Source organism: Solenopsis invicta, chromosome 8 (genome assembly GCF_016802725.1).
Source record: "Solenopsis invicta isolate M01_SB chromosome 8, UNIL_Sinv_3.0, whole genome shotgun sequence".
Taxonomy (NCBI): Eukaryota; Metazoa; Arthropoda; class Insecta; order Hymenoptera; family Formicidae; genus Solenopsis; species Solenopsis invicta.
This window is the reverse complement of record NC_052671.1, coordinates 20,673,230-20,686,961: the sequence shown is the minus strand read 5'-3', so window position 1 is coordinate 20,686,961 and position 13,732 is coordinate 20,673,230. Positions and strand designations below refer to the sequence as shown.

Genomic DNA, 13,732 nt, shown 5'->3' with positions numbered 1-13,732 from the left:
CATTCCATGATATATTTACAGAATATTCATAGAATGTTTTGAATAACTCGTGAAATATTAAAATACTCGTAGAAAATATATAGCATATTTTTTTTTATTTTTAAAAAACATTCCGTAAATATTTTTAGAAACGTTCATGCATAATGCATATTCAATACAAATTAATTCTTAAAGAAATATTTATAAAAGATTTTATTAATTGGCGGATCCCGATAGCACACGGGACCGATAGCACACCACCACTCACAGCAGCTGATGCCTAAAGTTTGTCGTTGGTTGGGTTAGATAAGTTAAGATGATTAGTTGGTGGGCTATCGCACCGTGCGCTATCGGATTCCGTCTTTTATTAATATTTAAAAATATCTGTATAAATGTATATCTTTAAAGATCTATAAAATCTGTTATAAACTCTTTTAAAAATTGATTTTTACTGAATACGTACTATGAATGTTTCTCAAAATATTTATAGAATGATTTTGAAAAATCTTAAAATATAAAGTTAATTTTGCAGGAACCATAAGAAAATTACTAAATAATGTATGCATATTGCAAGAATATTCATGAAAGTTTTCAATATATTTCCTAGAACAAACATACAATGTTCTAAGAATACTCTTCAAATATTCTTCAAATAATTATAAAATATTTATAAAAATTTTTCTATAATGTTTATTTAATATTCTTGTAGAATATGTAAAAAATATTTCCGTAATATTCCGTATTTTTCATGTTTATTCGAATATTTATAGAATATTATCGAAACACGCATAGAAGATCTAAAAACGATTCTCAGAATATTTATAGCAAATTTTATGAATAATTTAAGAATATTTACGGAAAGTTCTATAAATATTTAAAATATTCTGTATTTATCAGAATATTTATAGAACATCTCATGCATTTTCTATATATATAGTACATTTCTTAAAATACGTATACAATAATGTATGCATATTTTAATAAACTACATTCTATGAAATAATCATAGAATATTTTGAATGAACTGTGGAATATTAAAATACTCATAGAATATATGTAGCACATTCCCAATATTCTTTGATATTGTACATATTATTTCATGTTTGAGCGAACGAATTTTAGCCGTTCTCTGCAACTGATCAATTACAATCCTTTATAAATTAAAAAGTATTAGCCTCAGCATTTTCGTATTAGGATTTTCGTCTTAATGTGTCCTAAAAATACGTTTTTAAAAAGAAATTTATTTTGAGACACCATGCATATTTTATGAAGATGTTAATGTAATTCTTTTTTATTTAAAGAATTTTGCGAAAGACAATAAAAATATTTTATAACTAGACTTTTTGTTAATATTTATGTATGATTTTTATAATATATAGAAGTTCAGAAAATAAATACATTTCTTAAAATATTTACAAAAGTATTGTAATAAAAATGGATTAAAAGTATTATACAAATGTACGATAATTATTATATTTATAGAGTATTCTATAAATTTATTTGTAAATAAAAATATTTAAAGTATTTAAAGAATAATCTGTAAATATCATCTTATGATAGGATATCCTTGATCTTTCTTTATCATGGTGCATACGTAAAGTTCCTCCAATTAATAATTACGACGCGAGCTGAATATAGCGGATCATTTAGTCTATGGCTGCGTTCCGAAATTCACTGTCAGTACTGAAGGTCTATAGTTTACGTAACTATAGACTTTCAGTACTGATAGTGAATTTCGGGACGCAGTCTATATGAACGTGTTGTCTATAGTCCATCATTGTCATTATAACGTTGAAGCTGTGAAATGTTAACCTTCGCACACAGAACGCGGAAACGCTTACTGCGAGACAAAACGCAGTGTGGTCGTCTTTTGTCGCGCGACAAATGTTTCACGCGTTCTGTGTGCAGAAGCCAGGAGTTGCTTGCCACCATAGTGCGTCGAGGATCGTGAGTGAGTGAGTTCCGTGCGCCACGTGCTTCAATATTTTCTTCTTAGAAAGAGCTAAAGGAATTGAAGGAATCTTCAATATTATAAAGATTACCACACCGCCTTTTTTGGTAAGTACAATTAAGCTTTAATAAGTTTGCCAGCCAAATGCCATTAGATTTAAAGAAGGAAAGAAAATATCATAATGAAATTGTGCCACGTACGTGTGTAAGGGGTATATAGCAAGAGAGATATTATGTTAATGTCAGTGAATCGGTTTTGGCAACGGTATAGAAGAAAGTGAAATGAGATGGGAGAAACCTGTGCAAGGAAGAACCCCGTTTCTAGTTTTAAGATTTGATTGCGTTGCATGCTCCAATATACTCCAACGTGCTCCAATGCATTTGCGGCAAATGTAGTGGAGCAGGTGGGAATATATTGGAGCATGCGACGCGAACAAACCTTTAATCTTCAAATCTCTTGACGGATACAAAAGGGGTGTTAAAGTGAAACGTGTGATTATCATGGCAGCGCTGTAATGAATGCTAAATTACGTTACGTTACATCGTGCCCATAGCGTCATCGGTAATGCTGTGGCGCGATCTCTTACAGCCAATAATTTCATATCGTATCTCAAGCGACCAATGCCTGAGCAAGTAGCCGCGGCGCGCGCAACACTGTTGCTGGCCTCGCTAAATTATCTTGGCGCAATGTTGAAGATATCTTACATGTGCATCAAGAAAATTTTATAAAAATGTAATAACTACGTTATTTACATGATTATCAAGTAATTTTCAAAAAAATTTTAAATTTGTTGTCGGTAAATTAATGATAACTTTTTAATATTTATTATTGTTAGATTAGGTTTCAAAAAATTTTTTCAGAAAAATTTTACTCGAAATATATACTCAAATAGCACAGAACGTTCTATGAATATCTATAAATGTTTTAAGAATATTCGAATGTTCATAGAACGTTCATAGACATTCCTAGAACATTCTGTGTTATTTGGGTATATATTTCCAGTAAAATTTTTCTCGGAGGATATTTTGGAACTCAATCTGAGAAATATTAAGAGGTTATCATTAATTTACTGACAATAAATTTAAAATTTTTTTGAAAATTATTCATAATCATGTAAATAATGTAGTTATTACATTTTTATAAAATTTTATTGATGCACATATTTGATTTCTTTAAGATAGCACTAAGATAATCCAACAAGGCTAGCGACAGTGTTGCGCGCGCCGCTGCTACTTGCTCAGGCATTGGTCGCTTGAGATACGATATGAAATTATTGGGTGTAAGAGATCGCGCCACAGCGTTACCGGTAAATGACGCTATGGGCACGATAAAACATGACGCAATTTGACATTTGTTATATCGCTGCTATGGTAATCACATGTTTCACTTTGATACCCCTTTTGTATCTGCTTAGAGATTAAAAGACTAAAACTAGAAACGGTGTTTTTCCTTGCATAGGCCTCTCACATCTCATTTCGCCTTCTTCTATACCGTTCCCAAAAACAATTTACTGACATTAAACTAATATCTCTCTCGCTGTATACCCTTTACACACGTACGTGGCACAATTTCATTATATCTTCTTTCCTTCTTTAAATCTAATTGCATTTGGCTAGCAATTAATATTAAAATTCTACAAAATTGGAAATGTAGTATAATAATTTAAAGAGAATTTTTATGATTATGTTTTTTATTTTTGTTTCGGATATTTTATGACGTAGGAGTACGAATATTAATAAAACGTTCTATAAACATCCAAATATTCTTAGAACATTTATAGACAACCATAGAACGTTCTGTGCTATTTGGGTATATATTTCGGGTACAATTTTTCTGGAAGGATATTTTGGAACCTAATCTAACAATAAGAAATAGGTAATGTACAAACACGTGTAAAATAATATTATTTAGAAACTTTTCTTGTCTCTTTTTGATTAACTTCTAATTAATTTTTTAACATAATATTACAATTTTAATTACAATTAATATTTTAATTTAATTTATAATTAATATTCAATTAATATTCATCTATAAATATGCCAAAAATAAAAATTAAGGGTAAGAGACATTTCAACCGAAAAATGAATGATAATGTGAAAGCATTGTTGGCCTTAATCGAGTTACAAGGGCATACTAATTCAATTAAATTGCCTAGAATTACTTGTTCAAACAAAGTGATAAGTACCGCTAGAAATATAAAAAATGTGAATATTAATACAAGTCCTGACTGTCAATCAATTAAAGTATCTTTCAATAAAGAAGTTAGCGAAAATGTAGCTAAATCAAATTTTCATGTTAACATTAATACCGAAGAAAGTTTTTCAAAGGATACAGCGCTTTTAAATAACTCTACGTTATTTTCCAATAATATTGATAATAACCAAGATGAAATAAATAGTAATAATAATTTATCCAAAAATAAAGATATAACATTGCAAAAATATTAGCTTCGTGGGCCATTAAAGAAAATATTACTCAAAGTAGTCTTAAAATACTTTTAGAAATTCTCCGAAATGAAAATGATTTGACCTCATTTCATAATTTACCAAAAGATCCGAGAACAATATTGTTTACTCCAAACAACCTTACTTCTATAAAAATGGGCTCCGGTTCTTTTTATTATTTTGGGATAGCACAATCAATTAAGATCTTAATTAATCAGTGTGGTGTATTTCTTTCTAATGATACATCTTTTGAATTAGCTGTAAATGTAGATGGTTTACCTATTAGTAAAAATAGTTCTGATTGTTTATGGCCAACGTTAGTTCAAATAAAATCTATTGAAGTTTTGAAAAAATATGTTTTAATGGTAGCATTGTATCATGGCAATGGTAAACCAGAAAATCCAAATAAATATTTGAAAGAATTTGTAAATGAAGCAACTTACTTGACTATTAATGGAATTTTTATTAACAATCGAAGATATGATTTTAAAATAAAAATTATAATATGTGATGCGCCCGCTAAATCGTACATTTTAAATGTCAAAAATCATACTGGTTATTCTAGCTGCACTAATTGTAAGGTGGAAGTTTATTGGGTTAATAATGTATTATGCTTTCCAGAAACAGATTTTATAAACAGAACAGATGTTGAATTTAGGCAATAAGTTGATGAAGATTATCATAAAGGAAAAACTATTTTGACGAATTGCCTCATTTTCATATGATTAGCAATGTTACATTAGATTATATGCATCTTATTTGTTTGGGGGTTATGAAAAAATTGATAACATCTAAGAAATATGGTTGGGTTTTGGGTAAACAACCATATAAGCTTCCATATGCACAAGTAGAATCAATTTCAAATAAAATTAAAAACTTAAATAAATATATTCCTAATGAATTTCCACGTAAAGGCAGATCGCTTGAAGAATGTCTTCGTTTTAAGGCAACAGAATTTAAACTAATATTATTATACACGGGACCTATAATTTTTAAACAAATTCTTTCAAAAAATAATTATTATCATTTCTTGACGTTACACGTTGCTACTCTAATAATGTATAGTAACGAATTCTGTAAAAAGATGGATATGGTGAATTATGCAAAAAATTTAATGGAATGTTTTGTTAAAACAAGTATTGATATTTATGGTGAAGATTTTGTCTCTCATAACGTACATAATTTGTTGCACATACATGAGGATGTTATACAATTTGGCAATTTAAATGAATTTTCAGCTTTCCCATTTGAGAATTATATGATGCAATTAAAAAAAATGATAAGAAAAAAAGAAAAACCACTTGAACAAATAATACGTCGTGTTTCCGAATATAATAATATCCCAAGATTAGAAAATCTTTCTGAAAATAATATTATCGCCAAAGAACATTATAACGGACCCTTATTACCAAATTGCTTAGGTCAATATAAAGAATTAAAATTAAAATCTTGTACTTTTAAATTAAACACTGCTGATTGTTATGTACAAATGTTTAATAATGATATTGTTAAAATATGCAATATAACATACTGTAATAATGTCATTTGTATTATTGGTCAAACGTATCTCGACAAGAAATCATTTCTTATTAAACATTGTAATTCTGCAATTTTAGGTATTTTTATTGTTAACCATAACAAACTTGGTCCTTTAAAAATATATTCATCATTAGAAATTAAATGCAAATTAATGTTGTTGCCATACAAAGATAATAATGCTGTAATTTATCCTTTGTTGCACATATAATCTTAATATTTTTCATATTTTTTTGCAATAAGTTTTCTTGAATTGCAAAAACAATTAATTAATTTAAAAACTAATAAATAAAAACAGAATTAATGTATTTTTAAAATAAAATAAAACGCACGCTTTTTTATAATTGCTATATAATATTGAAAATTCTTCACAAAATAATTAACATAAATATTAAATTTAATAAGTCTTTAAACTAGTTGTTAGGATTACATTTGTCCTTACAACAGTTTGTTTAATAATTAATAATTATTAAACTTTGGGTGATCTAATATTCCAAATATAAACAATTAGCTCAATATTAATTCCAGCGTTTGTACAAATCTTATTTTAATGTCTTATTATACTATAAAATTAGGTAGCATGTCATTTACATAGAAAAAATAACAATTTTTTGCCGAAAACAATTTTTCCAGCGATTTGAAAAAGCAGTTTTTTTTAAGCTATAATTACGAATATCTCAGGTTTTCTTGACATACATTATAAAGCATATATATTTTTTTAAATTATCTAACAAATTTCATTTATGACTCTGGGGTTTTAGTCGGTAAGAGTCCGGCATAATCTCCTCCTTCGGGGAGGGGGAGGGTATCCATGAGGATTTCCCCATGAAAAAAAAAAAAAAGTTTGCCTACCAAACAAGTCTGACAAATCATTTCTTAGTAATCAACATTAATGTTTGTTTTTACATTATGAGCAATTTATTCATCTCTTTATACATAAATCATTGCATTTTACATTTTTTCGTTAAATTTTATGAATTTTATTACTGTTATTTTAATAAAAATAGTTTTTATTTTTTAATATTTTGATTCCATTGATATTGTACTTTAAAAATTTTAAAATGTGTCACCTTTATGAAGACAAATATCTTTATCAGTCACAAATTGATTTGGATTATTTCTGATTTCCTTTAAAATACCTTTAAGTCCAACTATTTTTACACATCGGTCTTTAAGTTTTATTTTATAAGCATTATATGATTGACACAACTCTTAAGCATTCTTTCAATTTTATATTGTCTTATTACTTTTATTTTTATTTTTTAATAATTTTACATTATTAATATTAATATCTTTTTATTGCACAAAATATTGCAACCTGTTTTATTTGAGTCATAATGTTATAAGAACATGATACGAGTAACAAGTCTGTACGTAGTTTAATTTATGCTGCTTGAATTTACACTTTCAGAAATATGGCATGGTGCTTTTGCCATTTCTCAATGGATGACTCCGTAGAAGTTGTCCCTGGATAACTAATGACAATCGATGTGTGTGGCCGTTAACAAAAAAACCAACTAAATTGTTGGAATTTATTAAAAAAAAAGAAACTCCAAAAGATGATTGGAAAACCTTAACTCTCCAATTTTAGGACGATATGGTAAATATTAGCCTTATTTAAATTACAATTTATTGTGCTTGTATATTTTACAAAATTTATATACAATTGTACAAAAATTAAGTAGCAGAGTTGGATAATAATTAATTAAAAAGTAAAAAGTTACAAAATTAAATATACAGTTAGTAACTTTTAATTACTTACTTTTAAATTATTTATTTTTTAACTTTAACTAGTTATTTCTGAAACGCAAATTTTAATTTACTGAATTAAATTACTAAAAAGAATTTATCTTTGTAAAGAAAAATATTATAAGAATAAACATAAGAAACAATATTTTTTTATTATCTCATATTAACTTATTTTAAAAATAAAATATTAAATTTGTTTGATAATTCATATTATAATTTATTTGAGTAACTTAACTTAAAAATTACAAATTTCAAATTTAATATCAATATATTTTTTACAATTAACTATAATTTAACTTTAGTTAATTTAATCTTAATGTTACTTTCCAATAAGTTAGTTTTATAATCATGAAACTTTTAACGTAACTAAATTAATTTTATAAGCCATTAACTTTAAACTAATTTAGTTAAAAAGTATTAACTTACGCAACTCTGTTAAATAATATGAAAAACATAAAATATGCACTTATCACTTTATAAAGTTTGATGTATTTCATTAAAAGAAAAAAATATTGCTATGTTCACATTTTTTTAAATTTCGTTTTTAGTTTATTTATTAAAATCGTTCAATTAATTGAATACTTAATAGAATGTACTATATATATATATGACTTTCTAAAAATAAAGATTTTTTATCAATTAACTATGGCTTACCTGTAATATTTTTTCTAGATGATTATAAAACAGCTCAGAAAAAATGCAAAACAGTAATAGACAAAGATAATCTGTCATCACTATCTGAAGCTGCTGAATATAGACGTCGTATTCACAAAAATAGAAAAAGAGATAGTGATACGGACGAGGAGAGCGAAGAGGAATCGTTCATTAATTTTCCTACACACAATCCAGATAATACTGTTTCTTCACCAAATTTAGCACATATAGGTACGGTTAATTAAATGAAAAAATTATAAATTTTGATATTATTTTTCTAAGAAGTGTTCTTTTCAGATTTAAGTAATGAAGCTCACAGTAAAACGAATCAATTTACAAGCAAAAAGATAAAATCTGATACTGTTTTAAATGAGGTTCATAAAAATATTAAAAAACAAGCAAATGAAATGAAAGGTAATGTTTGGAGAAAAACTTTTCTATATGTTTCAGTGAATATATTATAATGTATACTATCTAATTCATTGGCAAGAATTCGTAAAATGTGTTGACACTGTATCGTATTTATTTTTGTGTTTTAAATATTTTAGAATTTCAACGTCAAGTTATAAGACACTTGCATAGTATTAACGCCCGAATAGGGGAATTAAATGAGCATGTAGATTCATTAAAACCTAATCTTCTTGATAATGAAGAAAATTCTCACCAAACTATTGTAAATGAAGATTCAATAAAATGCATAGAAGATTTGCCAATTAAGTCAAAACTTGAGCTTGAAGAAATTGAAAGAGTTTTGCAAGATAAGCAAATATTCCATGATGTGGTAAGTTGATTGTTATTACTGAAATTACACTATAATTATGTAAATAAATATACATGTAATTTATATACTAATTTTTTAGGTTACAGAATTATCGAAAATGGGCGATACTAACCTAAGGATTATTGTTAAAAAAATAATGTGCCGAATTTTGACTCCCGAAGTTGGAAGAGATTACAGCTGGGAGGGACATAAAGGAAATCTGATTTTCAAAGACTTGATCCTGGCAAAATTAGTCCTTAGTAAGTATTACAAATTTCATTTTGATTTATGATGTTTAGCAAGATTTATATATTTTAATTTGTCTGTTAAATTAATTAATAAATTCGGAATATTTTATTCACCTTGGTGCAAAATTATAATGAAATTTATTTGTTTTAAAATTTTTAATTATAATGGAAAATAAGAGAAATTTCAAAGAGCCTTGCTAGAATGTTCAACAAATTAAATAGAAAATGGATCAGTAAGAGTCATAGCAAGATCTTAGTGTTAAAATAATATTTCATATGTGATTTATAGACATACGCACATATTCACACACGCTCCACTCACATACACGCTCCACACACACACACACACACACACACACACACACACACACACACATTTTTATATAGTTTCACAATTCAATAATATTTCATACGTGATTTTTATATACAGTTTTACAATTCTTCGAACTGTGTACTATTACTTGCAGTTGAAACACAGCTCTTACTCATAAAATGAATCAGAAAAGTATTATTACACAGTTAAATTGAAAATTAATTTAACATTACTAATACTATAATCTTTAAAATTTCCTACATCCCAAAAAAGTAAAAAGTCTTTTGCGAAAAATATTACCTTAGCCAGGATTTGAATCTGGATCCCCTCTTACTTCCCCACTTATCGGGAAGAGTATCTTAATCTGTTCAACCACCGAGGCATTTGGTAATATTTATCGCGACAACAATTAATATTCAAAAAAACATCTTATAAAGCCAGCGTGTAAAGACACGATGTAAATTCAAGACTGTGATTTGTATCCAAGAAATTAAATGGCTATAATGTACTTACATATTTAAATAGATATACGGCCTAATGTACTTTTTCGTAAGGTTTTATTAAAGTACATTATATAGAATTATTGTCACTTATTTTTTTTGCGTTAAAAATATGAATTGCTAGAATATTTAATAAAAAAAAAACAAAATAATGTTTTTTATTATTTCAGAATCCGCAAGACTCACAACAAAGAAAAACCAGGATAACATTACTGATCATGAAATTATCAATGCAATTAAAACTTGGTTGGTTAAAGCCAAGTTAAAAACAAAACAAGAAAATGAAGCGAATCGACCAGTGTCAAATGAAGCCAATGAACCAGTACCAAATGAAGCCGTGTAAAATTCAACGTGAGATTGCAAACATTTAATAATATACAGAGTGATTCTCCAACAACTTCGGTGTCCTTGTAAGTACGTGTTTTTGAGTAAATTCTGAGATAATCTTTCTTATACAAAAATTTTGTCTCGCGCTTACTTTTTGAATTATAACAGGATAAAGTTAGCGAATTACGGGCCATGTAGACATGGAAAGCAGAGGCGGCGCAACTCATCGTTCGATGCGGGCGCTTACGCGGGGCACTCTTTGCGACTAGCTCTGTCTGGCAATGAGAATTCTGTTTCACATAGACTCCCCCCATCTCCTTGTCCCCTTTTCACTCTTTCTGTATCTCAGTATGTCTAACTGTCTTTCTGAATGTCTATCTCTCTGCGTGTCTGTCTGTCTCTCTGCACGTCTGTCTGTCTCTCTGCACATCTGTCTGTCTCTCTGCATGTTTCTCCGTCTCTCTTCATGTCTCTTTGCATGTCTGTCTGTCTGTCTCTCTGCATGTTTGTTTATCTGTCTCTTTACATGTGTCTCTGTCTTTCTTCATGTCTCTCTGCATGTCTGTGTATTTCTTTGCATGTCTGTCTGTCTGTCTGTCTCTCTGCATGTTTGTCTATCTATCTCTTTGAATGTTTCTCCGTCTCTCTGCATGTCTGTGTATTTCTTTGCATGTCTATTTGTCTGTCTCTCTGCATGTTTGTCTATCTGTGTCTTTGCATGTTTCTCCGTCTCTCTTCATGTCTCTCTGCATGCCTGTGTATTTCTTTGCATGTCTGTCTGTCTGTCTTTCTGCATGTCTGTCTGTCTGCATGTCTCTCTTCCTTTCTGTTTCTCATGTGAATCAGAATAATTCTCATTGTCAAACAGCTGATCGTAAAGAGTGCCCCGCGTCCACATCAGACAGTGAAGGGCGTTGCGTTGGCCGTGTGGACGTGGTAAATAGAGGCGTTGCGCCGCCTCTATTTACCACGTCCACACGGCTCGTAATTCGCTAATTTTCTCTTATCATAATTCAAAAAGTAAGCGTCGGACAAAATTTTAGTGTACGAAAAATCGTCTCGGAATTTACCCAAGAACACGTTTCTACAAGGACACCGAGGTTGTTCTGAATCACCCTGTATAATACTAATAAACTTTATATTGCGTTTTAACAATAAGCGCAGCCTTATCAATTGTTTTTTATATGTAATTAATGCACTCTTTTTTCTTAATAACGTATATTTTTGTACGTATGTATTATACGAGTAAATCATGTCACTGTTCAATTGGTAAAATTTACGGCTTTAAGAATAAAAAATATTTGAAAAATGATTTTTTTTTAATTTGAAAGCAAAAAATACGTTCTTTAAAAAAATGTATAATCCTTATGCATTTCAAAGTATTATAATTGTGTTTTTACAATTAGATACCACAATCTTTATTCACTTCATTTTCTTATTTTGTTTTTAACTTGGCTTTTACAATTAGATACCACAATCCTTATAGCATGGAGAACAAAATCAGTGTGTGTGTTTAATTTTCTATAAAAATACTAATAATAATATAATGAGCAAAAGATTTGTAGAAATCGTAATTTATTCATTTACTCCGTACTACAAATGTATTCAACACACAACAGAGAATGTGTTCTGTTTTAACACCAGCTCTTTTCTATTAATAATTTCTCTATTTTTATAAAAAGGGGAGGGATAAAATTCGAGTCATAATAAACACACACACAGATTAGAATTTCATGCACTGTTATTACAACTCTCCAATAAATATGTATATTGTTCTTGCACTAATTATATGAAAAAGCGATGATAATTTTTTTTAATATATATTATCGTTTCAATGATATTAATAAGTAACTGTTTGGTACAAATTTAAAAATTAAGAATTTCCTACTTGAGTAACATGTATAAATGCGTACATACGTATGTATGTCATTATGTGGCATGCAAATTAAATTATTCTTTGTACAAAAAATAGATTGTTTTTTTTGTGTAAGAAAACCATCGGGCATGTCGTACTTGGAAGATTTTAATAATTTGTTTTATATATTAGTTTTAATTTTTAATAAAATTCTAGTATACATATTCTATGTAACAATATTTCAAAATTATTTACAATTTCAAGATTATTCAATAATAGCTCAACTATTTTACTTGAATTACAAATATCAATTAATAAGCAAAATGCTCATTATTAGTAAAAATGAAAGTAATATTTGTATTGAATTATTGTCAAGAATAAATTAAGAAATTATATATGAGGGTTGTTTAAAAAGTTTTGTGAATAAATCAAGAGGCACGGTGCCGACTCGCGTCCAGTAAACGCGTTAGCGAGAGCGCGTCTACATAGATAACGCTGTGAAAAGATGTATGCAATATTATTACTTCAACTTCTGTAAAGTCTCTAAAAAAATTTAAATTTATTCTGACAAGTTGTTTTATTTTAATGATAGTGAGAGTAAACATTGTTTTGATGCTTTAAAATACTGGAAAAATTAGGAAATTATTCTGTTGTCTAACATTTTGAAAAATTATCGTTTGACATTTATGCAAATTGATGATGCAAATAATATTTCTTTTTATAAGATATTTAGTAGTAATTTTGTAATTTCATATTTTAAAAGTTCCAAAACAACGTTTACTTTCAAAAAATAATTATTATCATTTCTTGACATTACACCTTGCAATTTAAAGGAATTTTCAGTTTTCCCATTCGAGAATTATATGATAATTAAAAAAAAAAAAATAGTAAAAAAAAGAAAAACCACTTGAACAAATAATATGTCATGTTTCCGAATATAATAATATTCCAAGATTAGACAACTTTTCTGAAAATAATATTGTCGCCAAAGGACACATACTTTTATCACCAAATTGCTTAAGTCAATAAAAAAATAAATAAAATTTCTCCTTTGGATGATATAAACAATGACGCATATAATAGAACCATGCAAATAATATTTCTTTCCAACCCTTATGTGTTCATTCATAAAACTTTTCACAGTCCTCGACTACGATAAAAATTACTTTTTTTACAGTTATTAAAATTTATTGAATTGTGACATGCAAAAAAGCTTTTCTACTACAATATTTGCTTTTCTTGCAAAGTTCTTTCAATTTCTTAAAGCTCAAGGTTTGATATAATTGGCAAATCTTCTATTCATTTTAATGAATCTACATGCTCATTTAATTTCCCCTATTCGGGCATGATGCTATGCAAATGTCTTGACGTTTAAATTCTAAAATATTTTAAACACAAAAATAAATAGCTTTTGCA

The 13,732-nt window shown here is 28.0% G+C and overlaps 1 long non-coding RNA gene and 1 pseudogene across 1 annotated transcript; both read left to right on the top strand.

Moving 5' to 3' along the window:
• The first annotated feature begins 1,694 nt into the window (after positions 1-1,694).
• On the top strand, positions 1,695-3,798 carry LOC120358446. The gene is made up of 2 exons (XR_005575401.1): positions 1,695-2,037; positions 3,700-3,798. It is a non-coding gene; the product is annotated as an uncharacterized LOC120358446 (long non-coding RNA).
• A 3,523-nt stretch (positions 3,799-7,321) lies between these two features.
• Positions 7,322-10,916, top strand: LOC120358445 (annotated as a pseudogene).
• Positions 10,917-13,732: the final 2,816 nt, after the last annotated feature.